We start from the raw sequence: 12,704 nt of genomic DNA on the forward strand, positions 1-12,704 counted from the left end.
CCGGACCAGTGCCACTCGATTGGAGGCGCCATCTCCACCTGACAGATGCAACGTGGGCGGCCGGACCAGAGCCGCTCGTCAATGAACACCTTTGCCCACGATGCACGCCAATACACACATCCAGCCAGCCAATAAACAGCACACAGGGGGACAACAGAGCCGGCCGGTATACAGCGTAATGTTCGCATTGCGTTTGTTATGCCCGCCGGTGCTCCGTTGTTGTTTGTCCTCCTGTTAGAAATAAAATAAATATAATTAATATGTTTATATGTTGTAAATGTATGTCAATTATCGTTTATTTTACCTTGTCTGCATCAATGTATTTGTTGTAGATGTCAATCCTGTTGTTTCTGTAGTTTTTGCATGTCCGTAGATAGTTTGTCCATAGTTTTAGTTGCTAGCCTGTGATATTAGGAATAAATTTTTGTAAATTAATGTAGTTTTTCTGTAGTTAATTGTATATTTTTCGTAGTTTCTAATTAGTTTTATTACCTACTTACTCTTCTTCCCAACCTATCTGCCATTCCCATAATTCCCCTTGACACGTGGTATTACCAAAAATACCACGCAAATACCAGACTCTGACCGATAGCACACCAAAAAGCCAATTCAAATTTAAAATGCATTTCTCAATGCCAGTGTGCTATCGGTCGCAAATTCGGCAATTACGCCCAGCCATTTCCCTACCCACTTCAAAGCAACAAAAGACCAAATGCGGTTGAGCAGGAACAAAATGAACACTGCCAATCTACGCCACTCTGCCAAATGCCCCAACAAAGCCATCGACTCTTCGGAGCGTCACGCGCCCGGATCGTAACATCCGGAAGTTGAAAGTATCCGGGTGGTTATACGGGAGCAGGCAAATTTCCCCCTTCCCTTTCCATCCCATCCCCCAACAACAGAGCAGCAAATACACAGAGCCAAAGAACATAAGACACTAGCCATTAAGCAACGACAACACAGACAGCCACTATAACAAACGGCCATTCCAATTCTCCATTGCCTACTTATCGGTGCTGCTGCCCTCGGACTACTTTCATCTCACTCAGTATTGGGGTGAGTGAAAGTGGAACCGGGGGTGAGAGCACCGGTAAATGACGATCGGCGACCGAGTCTCCCGAGTGGGGGGAGAGTGTGAGAGTTGGTGGACATGTGAGAGTTCCACCATGAACCTCGTCCGCCACTCTCATCTCGTCCACCCGCTCGAGAGGTCGCGATCGTCGGACGTGCTATAACCGTTTCGTGCCGTTTCGTGTCGCATTTTCGTTGTTCTTTGCCGTGTCGCCATTGACGTTTTTCTGTGTTGCCCTGTTCTTTTGTGGTGTCTGTTGTGTGCCGTGCCGTGCCGTGCCGCCCTTCCTCCACCACACCCATTACTATCCTTGACAAACTTTTGTTCCCGTGCACATCACAAACCAAAAAAGAGAATACTAGTGAGGAGGGCAGTTAGGGCCACAAGATACACAAGAAACGACAGGAGGTTTACGAGAAAGCTAGCGACTAACTCACTCGTGGATCACTCAAACTCCGAAGTGGCCAGACTGCTGACCAACCCCCATGTCCCTAATAGATTGAAATCTAGCCGCCACAGATATGACAATCAACTCCGGAAGTTTATCCTCCCGCGTAGTAATGGACAACGTCAGGAACAACCAAATCCAGATCTGGATCCGACTCGATACTATTACGAAGCTGAGCGCAAAGTTATAGTAGAGAAGTATGTACCCATCCTGAGGAAAGGACTTCCTACTCTGCTGAGGTTAGAAAATGAAGAACAGGAAAGACTGGAAAAGGCTAAAACCCGTACAGATTCTGCGAACTACAAATAAACGTGTACAGAAAAATGTATGCTAAGGGGAAATACACTAGGGAAACAATACTTAAAAGAATCAGGGGCCAACCATTGGGTATACAAAGAATTATAGTGCCAGACCACAGAGGGGATGAAGAGGAAGGCGTCTTCCAGCCGAATGGTTAAGACTTGGTCCAATGGCACAGCAAAAATGGACACATTATCACCAAATCCAGAAAATATAAGCCTACAAATAAAACTTATTAAAAGCAGCCAAAACATAACTTAAACCGCTTACCAAATCACCTCCAAGCAAACCAATCAAAACCTGCAAATAAAATACAATCAAAATTAGCCAAAACAGAAATAAACTCGCTCACCAAATTCAACGCACACCTCCAAATAAACCAATTGAACCTGCAAATAAAATACAATTAAAATCAGTCAAAACACAAATTAATTTACTTACCACGCTAGCTTCCAAACAAACCAATCAAAACCTGCAAATGGAATACAATCAAAATCAGCCAAAACAGAAATAGACTCGCTTACCAAACACAACGCAAACCTCCAAATAAACCAATTGAACCTGCAAATAAAATACAATTAAAATCAGTCAAAACACAAATTAATTTACTTACCACGCTAGCTTCCAAACAAACCAACCAAAACCTGCAAATGGAATACAATCAAAATCAGCCAAAACAGAAATAGACTCGCTTACCAAACACAACGCAAACCTCCAAATAAACCAATTGAACCTGCAAATAGAATACATTCAATAATCAGTCAAAACACAAATTAATTCACTTACTACGCTACCTTCCAAACAAACCAATCAAAACCTGCAAATAAAATACAATCAAAAACAGCCAAAACAGAAATAAACTGACTTACCAAATTCAACACAAACCTCTAAATAAATTAATTAAGCCTTCAAATAAAATGCAGCTAAAATTAACCAAAGGAAAAGCACATATACAGCCAGGCTCCGTTTTTCACTTTCACAAAAGTTTTCCGATTTACTTTTGAAATCACATAAATTGGGGCTCTCTTTTTCCCATTCCGCAAGATTTCTTCGTTTTCAAAACGAAAACATTTTCGTTGACGAAATGAAAAGTAAACGGCTTTTTATACAACAAAACGAACCTTAATTGCAAAAGGAAAAAAATAGATGACTTATTGATGCATTAACATAAACTTGATACCTATATCAGGGTAATTTAACTTGTGCTTTCTTTATAAATAATTTTATTTTAAACCAACCTCAAATTTGGTTCGGACAAAATTGGCCACAGCAACAACAAATTTCGTTTTGGTGTAAGCAGCTGACGCATTCCGATTTGGTTATCGGAACGTTGGCAAGTAATAAATTTTTGCGTATAACAGCACAAATGTGCATGTAACAGCTCAGACTGTGCTTGTAACATGCGCTTAACAGAACATCTGGGTGAGCACAGCTGTTTCCCGCCCAATTTAGTTCGGACTTCAAAATGTACATAAGTGCAGCAAATTAATTTTTTATTTCAAAATTACCGCTTTGTTCTTTATATCCAGGGGAAAGCATAAATCAAGATGAAATCCTGGTGGGTTTTATGAAAGACAACCCGGACAGAGCTTTGCGGCGCTCTCAATGCTGTTGGGCTGCCAATCAAGGACGCATTGGGTTGGAAAAAGGTATGTGTTGCACAACAAAAGGTAGCACACTACTATATTCAATTCTACAATTTCAGGTTTGGGCAGATTGGAAAACAAACATCCGCAAGAAGATGGCGAAAAACAAATCAGAAACTCGAGCTACAGGTGGAGGGCCCTTCGCTCAGCAATCGCTTGGGGAATTGGAGGAGGAAGTGGCCAAGCTATGTGGCCACTAGCAATATATATGTGGCAATATTCCCTAGCAGGGGAGTGATTCCAAATGATGGAGTCATGGCACGAACCAGGGTGCGTGGCATCAATAGCAATTATCTCCATGTTGTAGTTACACACCACCATGGCATTCATGCTATAAAATCATTTCCTATTATAGAACACGGAGTGGTTTTGTACAGGCTTTAGTATTCTGATGTGAGTTCCATCCACACAGGCACCAATTCGAGGCAATTTAAAGTTCCGATAGAAATATTCATATGATTGTCCATCAACGGAATAAGTTTGTGAAGAATCTTTCCAAATGTACTGCGTCCAATGTTTATATGGTGGTCTTTGGCAACTGCCCACTGGTAGCAGCCAGTGGCGAGATATCACATTACTGAAGCCAATTGCGTAGAGGGAGATAACTTCCTGGTAACACCTTAATGGGGTTGAACTTTCTCCAAAATCATTTTGAAAGTTTTTTTGTCGATCCGAAATGACTTCACAAATCTGAAAGCTTAACCATTAGCAATTTAATTTTCAATACGCATGCTGTTACTCACAGTTCGTCAGACATGTTAAATACACAAGTGTTGCATCTAAGATGTCTAGATCTTCTTAGATCACGTAATTTCTGCAATCGTTTTGCTTCAAAACAAGCAATTGAAAAAATAAAAGGCATTTTAATCACGCTGTATTTTTACAAAGCAGCCAGGTCAGCTGTTTTTGTTTGCCAGAAACGATGAAAAAAGAAACATATCAATAAAAAAAATATGTGAAAACTGGAGCACCTTAAAACGAAAACGAAACGTTTTGGCTGAAAACGTAATCCGCAAAAGTAAATGAAAAACGGAGCCTGCCTGATAGACTTACTTACCAAACTCAACGCAAACCTCCCAATGGACCAATCGAACCTGTAAATAGAAAATAATTAAAATCAGTCAAAACAAAGGTTAAAAATCCAATAAATATAACAACACAAATTACCTAACTGGATTCCTGACGCTTGATCGCCAAACCTACAAAACATAAACCTGAAAATAAAATAATATTAAAATCAGCCAGGAGTTTCATATCATTCACAGAAAGAAGCATATGCGTCGCCGTTCGTCTTAGAGTGGCATCGGCTGGATTCGGCCAGGAAGGGAGGGACGAGACGATGCCGCGCTTGCGTTGCCGATGCTTGGAGGTCTCCCTGTCGTCCAAGCCTCCGTTTCGCACTGGATGAGGGTTCCAGGAGCGGCGTCACAAAATTTTTATGCCTAAGTCAGAAAAAGACATAGCTTAGACTTAGACTTAACTTAACTTTTGTTTACAAGAGCAATAATCGATAACTGTCTAGTATTTTTCTGTCTGTTATTATCAATGTTACCGTAAAATAAAAAAAAAATACCTAAATGTTAAAAAAATTGTAATGTTTCCATAAATAATGTTATATGTTGCACCTAGTAATAAGAACATTAATAAAGTACGCTTCAGGGTCACACTAAGTGCCCTGAGCAAGTTTACAAATCAAAAAATCACATCCCCAATGTTGGACAGGCAGATGAGCAGCAGCGGGATGCCGACGATGGCATAGAAATCGTTGTCACCTTGCCCCAGTCGGATTTTAAGGTCTTTTAAGGCTTTATTTAGCTGTCACAAAGTTGAAAAGAGTAATCGTGTACATTTCCAAGTGCTGGAAACAAAAGTTTCACACCATATTTTAGGTGGCATCATTTTTACGCGCTAAAAAGTGCATTTTGAGTTTTGTGCTGTAAAATGGACACATCGAACAACGTACGCCTGCAACTTCAGCAGCAGCAGGCACGCAAATCGAATCAAAACATTCAGGTCTATGTGCGCGTTAGGTGAGTGCCCCATCTACGGGTAGTAGATCGCCCAATAAGTACGATTTCCATCCCTGCAGGCCGCTGAATGCACGCGAGCGATGCATACGGTTGTATGCAGAGGTTGTGGATGTGCTCAATCCACGCGAGATCCTCACACGCCACACCCTCGACTCGAAGTTGACGAAGAAGTTTACGTTTGATCGGAGCTTCGGCCTCGAGTCCAAGCAATGCGATGTCTATGCGGTGGTGGTGTCGCCCCTGATCGAAGAGGTGCTAAGCGGCTACAATTGCACGGTGTTCGCGTACGGACAGACGGGTACTGGCAAGACGCACACGATGGTGGGGAATGAGACCGCGGAGTTGAAGTCCTCTTGGGAAGATGTGAGTAGAGGGGAACCAGTTTTCTAATTCCTAGAATCGGACGAGGGAGGCGGTTCAAACGTTAATTGCTGCTCTACCTGTCTTTTGTCTTTGGCCCTTTTGTAGGACTCTGATGTGGGCATCATACCGCGTGCCTTGAGTCACCTTTTCGACGAACTCCGCATGATGGAAGTTGAGTTTACGATGCGCATCTCCTACCTGGAGCTGTACAACGAGGAGCTGTGCGACCTCCTCTCCACCGATGACTCCACAAAGATACGCATCTTCGACGATAGCACAAAGAAGGGTTCGGTGATCATCCAGGGCCTCGAGGTGATCACTGTCCAGAGCAAGGACGATGTCTACAAGCTCCTGGAGAAGGGCAAGGAGCGACGCAAGACCGCGACCACCCTGATGAACGCGCAGTCCTCGCGCAGCCACACCGTCTTCTCCATAGTGGTGCACATTCGTGAGAACGGCATCGATGGCGAGGATATGCTGAAGATCGGAAAACTCAATCTGGTGGATCTGGCGGGCAGCGAGAACGTCTCCAAGGCGGGCAACGAGAAGGGGATACGCGTGCGCGAGACGGTCAAAATCAACCAGAGCCTCCTGACGCTGGGCCGTGTGATTACCGCTCTGGTGGATCGGGCCCCCCATGTCCCGTACCGCGAATCGAAGCTGACGCGCCTGCTGCAGGAGTCGCTGGGCGGCCGGACAAAGACCTCGATCAATGCCACCATCTCGCCAGGGCACAAGGACATTGACGAGACACTCAGCACGCTGGAGTACGCGCATCGGGCGAAGAATATTCAGAATAAGCCAGAAGTCAATCAGAAGCTAACCAAGAAAACGGTCCTCAAGGAGTACACCGAGGAGATTGACAAACTGAAGCGAGATCTCCTCGCAGCGCGAGACAAGAATGGCATCTATCTGGCGGAGGAGACCTACGGGGAGATGACCATGAAAATGGACTCGCAGAATCGAGAGCTCAACGAGAAGATGTTGCTGCTGAAGGCCCTCAAAGATGAGCTGCAGTCGAAGGAGAAGACCTTCAACGAGGTGAGCCTGAGTCTCGTGGAGAAGACCCAGGAGCTGAAGAAAACGGAGCAGCACCTAACCGACACCAAGGGGAGTCTACTACAAGGAGAAGCTGGTGGCCTCGCACATGAAAACGGAGGAGACGCTCACGACGCAGGCGCACAAAATCCTGACCGTGGCAGATTTGGCCACCAATGAAACGGAGCAGCTTCATGGCACCATCGAACGGCGAAGGGACACCGATGAAAAGATACGCAGTGCCTGCGATCAGTTCAAGTATCGCATGCAGGACAATCTGGAGCAGCAATCTCCAAGCAGCATCTGAGCCAGGAATTGGGTGAGCCACGACCAAAAGCTCTCCCTGTGCCAGTTTTAACCTTATTTCTGTTCTGTTCTGTTCAGTACCCGTCTGTCCGTACGCGAACACCGTGCAATTGTAGCCGCTTAGCACCTCTTCGATCAGGGGCGACACCACCACCGCATAGACATCGCATTGCTTGGACTCGGGGCCGAAGCTCCGATCAAACGTAAACTTCTTCGTCAACTTCGAGTCGAGGGTGTGGCGTGTGAGGATCTCGCGTGGATTGAGCACATCCACAACCTCTGCGGAGCGTATGCATCGCTTGCGTGCATTCAGCGGCCTGCAGGGATGGAAATCGTACTTATTGGGCGATCTACTACCCGTAGATGGGGCACTCACCTAACGCGCACATAGACCTGAATGTTTTGATTCGATTTGCGTGCCTGCTGCTGCTGAAGTTGCAGGCGTACGTTGTTCGATGTGTCCATTTTACAGCACAAAACTCAAAATTCACTTTTTAGCGCGTAAAAATGATGCCACCCAAAATATGTTGTGAAACTTTTGTTTCCAGCACTTGGAAATGTACACGTTTACTCTTTTCAACTTTGTGACAGCTAAATAAAGCCTTAAAAGACCTTAAAATCCGACTGGGGCAAGGTGACAACGATTTCTATGCCATCGTCGGCATCCCGCTGATGCTCATCTGCCTGTCCAACATTGGGGATGTGATGGCTACGTCATTCCGGTGAGCCTCTGCGCGCTGACATTTAAACAGCTGCGTGACTCCGCCGCTAATGACTCCACTCCACACCACTTCTCTCTTTCATAGTTTTCTCTACTGGCGCATCTGCTGCTATGTGTGCACGCGGACGGCCAAGCGGCCGAGGAATGCCCGCTCCAGGTAGCGGTCGGTGAGGGGACAGCGGTATGCCCGCTCCCAGCCGCCACCCTCGTTCCGGCGATCCATGAAGATGACACAGCGATCGGGCAATGACTCCGGGTTCGGTCCCTCCATGGGGCATGCCCATTCCGATCCGGAGCTGCGCATCATGGGGCGGGGCGTCGGCGGCGGCTAGGATGATAGGGAGTTTGGCTACCGCAGCAGTGGAGGACGCAATCGCCGCCAGCAGCAGATTGCGGCACAACATATACGGGGTGTAGCGCTTGTAGCAGGGAATGCTGAGTTTTTGTGGCGCCATCTAGTGCTCAGAGTGGCAGGCGAACGACAGGTCAAGGGAAAACCAAAAAGACGGTAACAGGTCAAAACGTCAGGCTATCTCTGTTGAAAATGCATCCAGGGACCTGTTAGACGATTTACCGCCAGAACGTTGGCGTCCCTATCGGCTATTCCCTCGTGAAAGTCCATTGAGTCGGTTGCGTATCGGTCCGACGAAAAGGAAAAACCAAGAATTTAGTGAAGAGAAAAACTCTAGGGAATCTAAATATCTAAATCCAAGATTCGACTGCGAAATTCTTGGTTGAAGGCGAGTGGGCTATTCAGTCGTCAGAAGCCGTATAGCGCTGAGTCCGGTTGGGGTAAGTGCTGCGGGAAGAGAAGAGAAGGGCTAAAGGAGAATAAAGAGTTGTCCCATTTGTAGTCTTGGCGCTTAGTAAATCGAGTTAATCAGTGCGGATTCGATCGTCCAAGGAAGCCAGCCAGCAAACAACAGCAGCCGCAAGCCTAACAAAGTGGCGTTTAAACCTTTGGGATTGTCTGGAAAGCGCTCAGCCATCGGAGAAGCGAGCGTGGAAGCAGAGGGAGAAGACATTTGGGGAGCGCTCGGTCCCCCCAAGCGGCTAGCTTCCCGAGGCGTTGGCGTCGGCACTTTAGTAGTCAAGCGCGACGCGGCAGATAAGGAGGGCCCGTCCCTTGGTCGCGAGCAGATCGGCGGAGAGAAAGTGTCGATCTAGCACCGTCGGAGATTGGCCGTTTGGCCTTTTCTTTGCTTTCGCGTACCTTTCACCTGCAGAATTTGTGCTGTGTCCTTTCGCCCAGGAGGTGGAAAGGAAACATAGATAACAGTCGGGAGAAAGAGAATATAAAACGAGGGGGAACGTTGTGAGTTGCTGCGGACACCGCAACTCTACAGTTATACCCGATACTAAGTCAGTATGGCTCTCCTCCGGCAGACGCCGCTAATATTAAACGACACGACAAGGAGTGCGTGCGAGAGAGACAGAAAATCAGTCTGAGCGTGACGTCGGGCGCTGCGTAGCCACTGCAAATTGATTTGTTCCTATTGGCTATAAAAATTATCTGATCTGATCCAGATTCAACAATCTGATAGATATGGTCATTATCTATGATTCTGCGTTTTTAGTTATCTCGAATCTGCAATATTGTGGATGCAACAGATTTTCGTCCTTTGTGTGGGCGGAAGGGGGTGGGGCGAAATTTTGAGATACACGTTTTATAGTAAGATCTAACAGAAGTGCGGATACCAAATTTGGTTACTCTAGCCTTAATAGTCTCTGAGATTTTTGAATATCCCCAGATTTTCGTCCTTTGCGGGGGCGGAAGGGGGTGTGGCGAAATTTTGAAACAAACTCGTCTCGGTCCGATATATTAGGAGTGTGGATACCAAATTTGGTTGCTCTAGCTTTTATAGTCTCTGAGATCTAGGCGCTAATGTTTTACTCTAAGCTAGGCCGCCTATGCTACGTGTGTGTTAGAGAGAGACAGGGCGAGAAAAAATGAAATTGTTTTCTTGATGCTGGCTATAATAATTATACGATCTGGTTCAGATTTTGCACTCTAGAAGATATAGTCATCTTCTACGATTCTGCGTTTTTAGTTTTCTCGTATCGTCGAAATTGTGGATGCCACAGATTTTCGCCCTTTGTGCGGGCGGAAGTGGGCGGGGCAAAATTTTGAAATATTTTTGTAGCAGTGACACATCACAGAAGTCTGGGTCCAAAACATCGTTGCTCTAGCTCTTATAGTCTTTGAGCACTAGGCGCTGAAGGGGACGGACAGACGGACGGACAGACGGACAGACGGACAGACAGACAGACAGACAGGGCCCAATCGACTCGGCTATTGATGCTGATCAAGAATATATATACTTTATGGGGTCGGAAACGATTCCTTCTGAACGTTACACACATCCACTTTTACCACAAATCTAATATACCCCAATACTCATTTTGAGTATCGGGTATAAAAAGAGAAAGCAACGGATTGACGGAGTAATTGTATTCGTGTTTGTAAATGTGTAATTAATTATGATTTCTGTGCGGAGTTAATTAGGAGAGAGTTAGATTTGATTCCGGTAGTGGCTTCTCGTGACTCTCGCCGATCTGCAAATATGATTTCCCACAACCTTGTGCCCATTTAAGTGTTCTTCCGCCACAGCAGCTTTAGGTATTCATCGAGGAAAGCGCTTTCGCCGATGGAGCCATAAACTGGAGAAAAGGTATGAGTGGACTTAAATTCTGTTATTAATAAATTACAACTTGAAACAAGGGAACTAGGGCCGGTCGGTGAGTGAGAGGGAGAAGAGCCCACTCGCATTGGTTTCGTAACATTACGGAATCAGCAAGCAAGTTAGTTTGTCCATTTCGGACGTGTTTTGTATATCATTTGTATGGCACATAGCCAAGTATTTGTAGGACTTTTATACATATATTTCATTTAGCTATTCTTTTAATGTGGGTGATTATATTATGGTATTGTAATGTTATTGTTTTAGCCAGTAAGTGAATAAACTTTATAATGTATTAATCTAGCGCTTTGCTTTCGCTGGCAAATTCCCCATGTAGGACGCCCCGGACAAAGGGTCCATTCCGTCATTAAATCGAACGGTTTGGAATGGCCATGGTAGGGTGCGCGACACGACCTCGACAACACCAGAGGCGGAGTTGAGATACCTTTCCAGCACACATCCACCATTCTATTCAGGGATAAACAGTGTCTCCCGGTTAAGCATTTTCGTCGTGACACGCTACTTCATTCGCGGTATAATGCGTATAGGCCACCAGCAGGAGGGGGGCAAGAACATCACTCCAATAGCCGACGAGCAGAGGCCGGAAACCCAAAGCGTGTGCTTCCCTTCGCTGAATAACAGCTAGCCTGGCAGGATTTATATACACAGTCGTGCGTAGGTGACACGTTACATTTATGAATCATAGATATAGTATTATAACTAAAAATTGGCGCCCAACGTGGGCCACACCTATTCAGGTGTGACACCATCAACACTGTGACATCCTTTTTGTTGTTTTTAAAACTTCCCGATTCAGCATAGACGGCATTGACCAACATTGTTTCTCTGGAAGTGGTTATTGCTCAAGAATATCTTCTTTTCTCAACACCAAGTAGAGGGTCCGTCAGACGATTCGGAAAACGGTAGTAGAAGTTTTGACTTCTGGAGCGTCTTCTGGCCACGTCTGAGGAGCGTTTCGAAAAGTGCATCGATCTTAATAATACCCTACTTTTTCTGAGGCAGGAGTCTTAAACATGGTCTTTCGGGCGCATAGGACTGCAGAGGGAATCTCGTTTACTTACGGAACCCTGCCCACGGCTGAAGGACTGTGCGGAAGGCTTAGCCATTGCTGCTAATGAGTTTTAGCGCGTTGGACATACTCGGATTAATCTTGATTATAGAATTCCGTTGGCCACGAGTGAAATCAGAAGCAGAATGCTCATTTCAAGTATAGAGTGCCGAGCCGAGATTTTTGGACGACAGCGGCGCGAATCAAAGCAGCAGCTGGCCACGGCTCGCGCATGCAGTTGTTGTTGGTTTTGATTAGACAGCGACAAGTGCAAGGCGTCTGCGCGCGTACACATTCTTTTCATTTTCTTTTGTGCTTAGGAATTGGGGTCTCAATTAGCATAGGGTCCGTTTCGCATGGGGATTAGCAAAAATTTTTATGACTTTATTTTATCGTATCATATTCTTTGCGTTCTATTCTTGTGGTTTACATTCCATGTGTGTTATTTGGTAGGGCTGTTGATTTGCTAGCTCTCTCGCTGTACAAGGGAAGCGAGACTTGAGAACAGCTGTGGCGGTTGCTGGGCCATTGACCCTAAGTTGGCAACGTAGGAAGCTATGAATTATAACTCGAGGAATCAGTTCTCTTTGCAATTTGAGTTCACGTACAATTACTTATTATTTTTGAATTTTTAGGTCATCTTAGGCTTGCTAGCATAAGTTATCTGACTTTTAACTAGAATACTTAATTTAGTTTTACTATTAACACATTTTTAACTTTGGTTTTGTCTGCGTTTGATAAGTAAGTGTTTAGGTTTTGTCGTGTAGTTTTTGTGGGATATATTTTTGTCAGGACAGTTAGCAATTAAGTTTGATTTATTTTTTTGTACAATGGAGAACCCCGATAACGAGCCTGAACCGGCTCCGGCGCCAAAATGCCAGTTGTGTGGGAAAACTTTGGCTTCGGCTCCTACATTGAAAACAAAGTGCAGCCACGAGTCTCACAAAACTTGTATTGAGTCACATGTCAAGACCCATACTACCTGTCCCACATGCAAGACGCTATGCGTCGATAGAAGTACTCCTCATAA

At 45.3% G+C, this 12,704-nt stretch overlaps 1 long non-coding RNA gene and 1 pseudogene across 4 annotated transcripts; both read left to right on the top strand.

The window, feature by feature from the left end:
* Positions 1 to 2,970: 2,970 nt before the first annotated feature.
* On the top strand, positions 2,971 to 4,379 carry LOC117194632. Of its 4 annotated transcripts, XR_004474859.1 has the most exons (4): positions 2,971 to 3,010; positions 3,091 to 3,287; positions 3,350 to 3,469; positions 3,526 to 4,379. It is a non-coding gene; the product is annotated as an uncharacterized LOC117194632 (long non-coding RNA). The 4 variants fall into 4 exon arrangements; XR_004474861.1 differs by lacking the exon at positions 3,091 to 3,287 and having other exon boundaries at positions 2,996 to 3,010; XR_004474858.1 differs by lacking the exon at positions 2,971 to 3,010 and having other exon boundaries at positions 3,068 to 3,287.
* Positions 4,380 to 5,367: 988 nt separating this feature from the next.
* Positions 5,368 to 7,801, top strand: LOC117194631 (annotated as a pseudogene).
* The last annotated feature ends 4,903 nt before the right edge of the window (positions 7,802 to 12,704 follow it).

Source organism: Drosophila miranda, assembly GCF_003369915.1.
Source record: "Drosophila miranda strain MSH22 chromosome Y unlocalized genomic scaffold, D.miranda_PacBio2.1 Contig_Y3_pilon, whole genome shotgun sequence".
NCBI classification, from domain to species: domain Eukaryota; kingdom Metazoa; phylum Arthropoda; class Insecta; order Diptera; family Drosophilidae; genus Drosophila; species Drosophila miranda.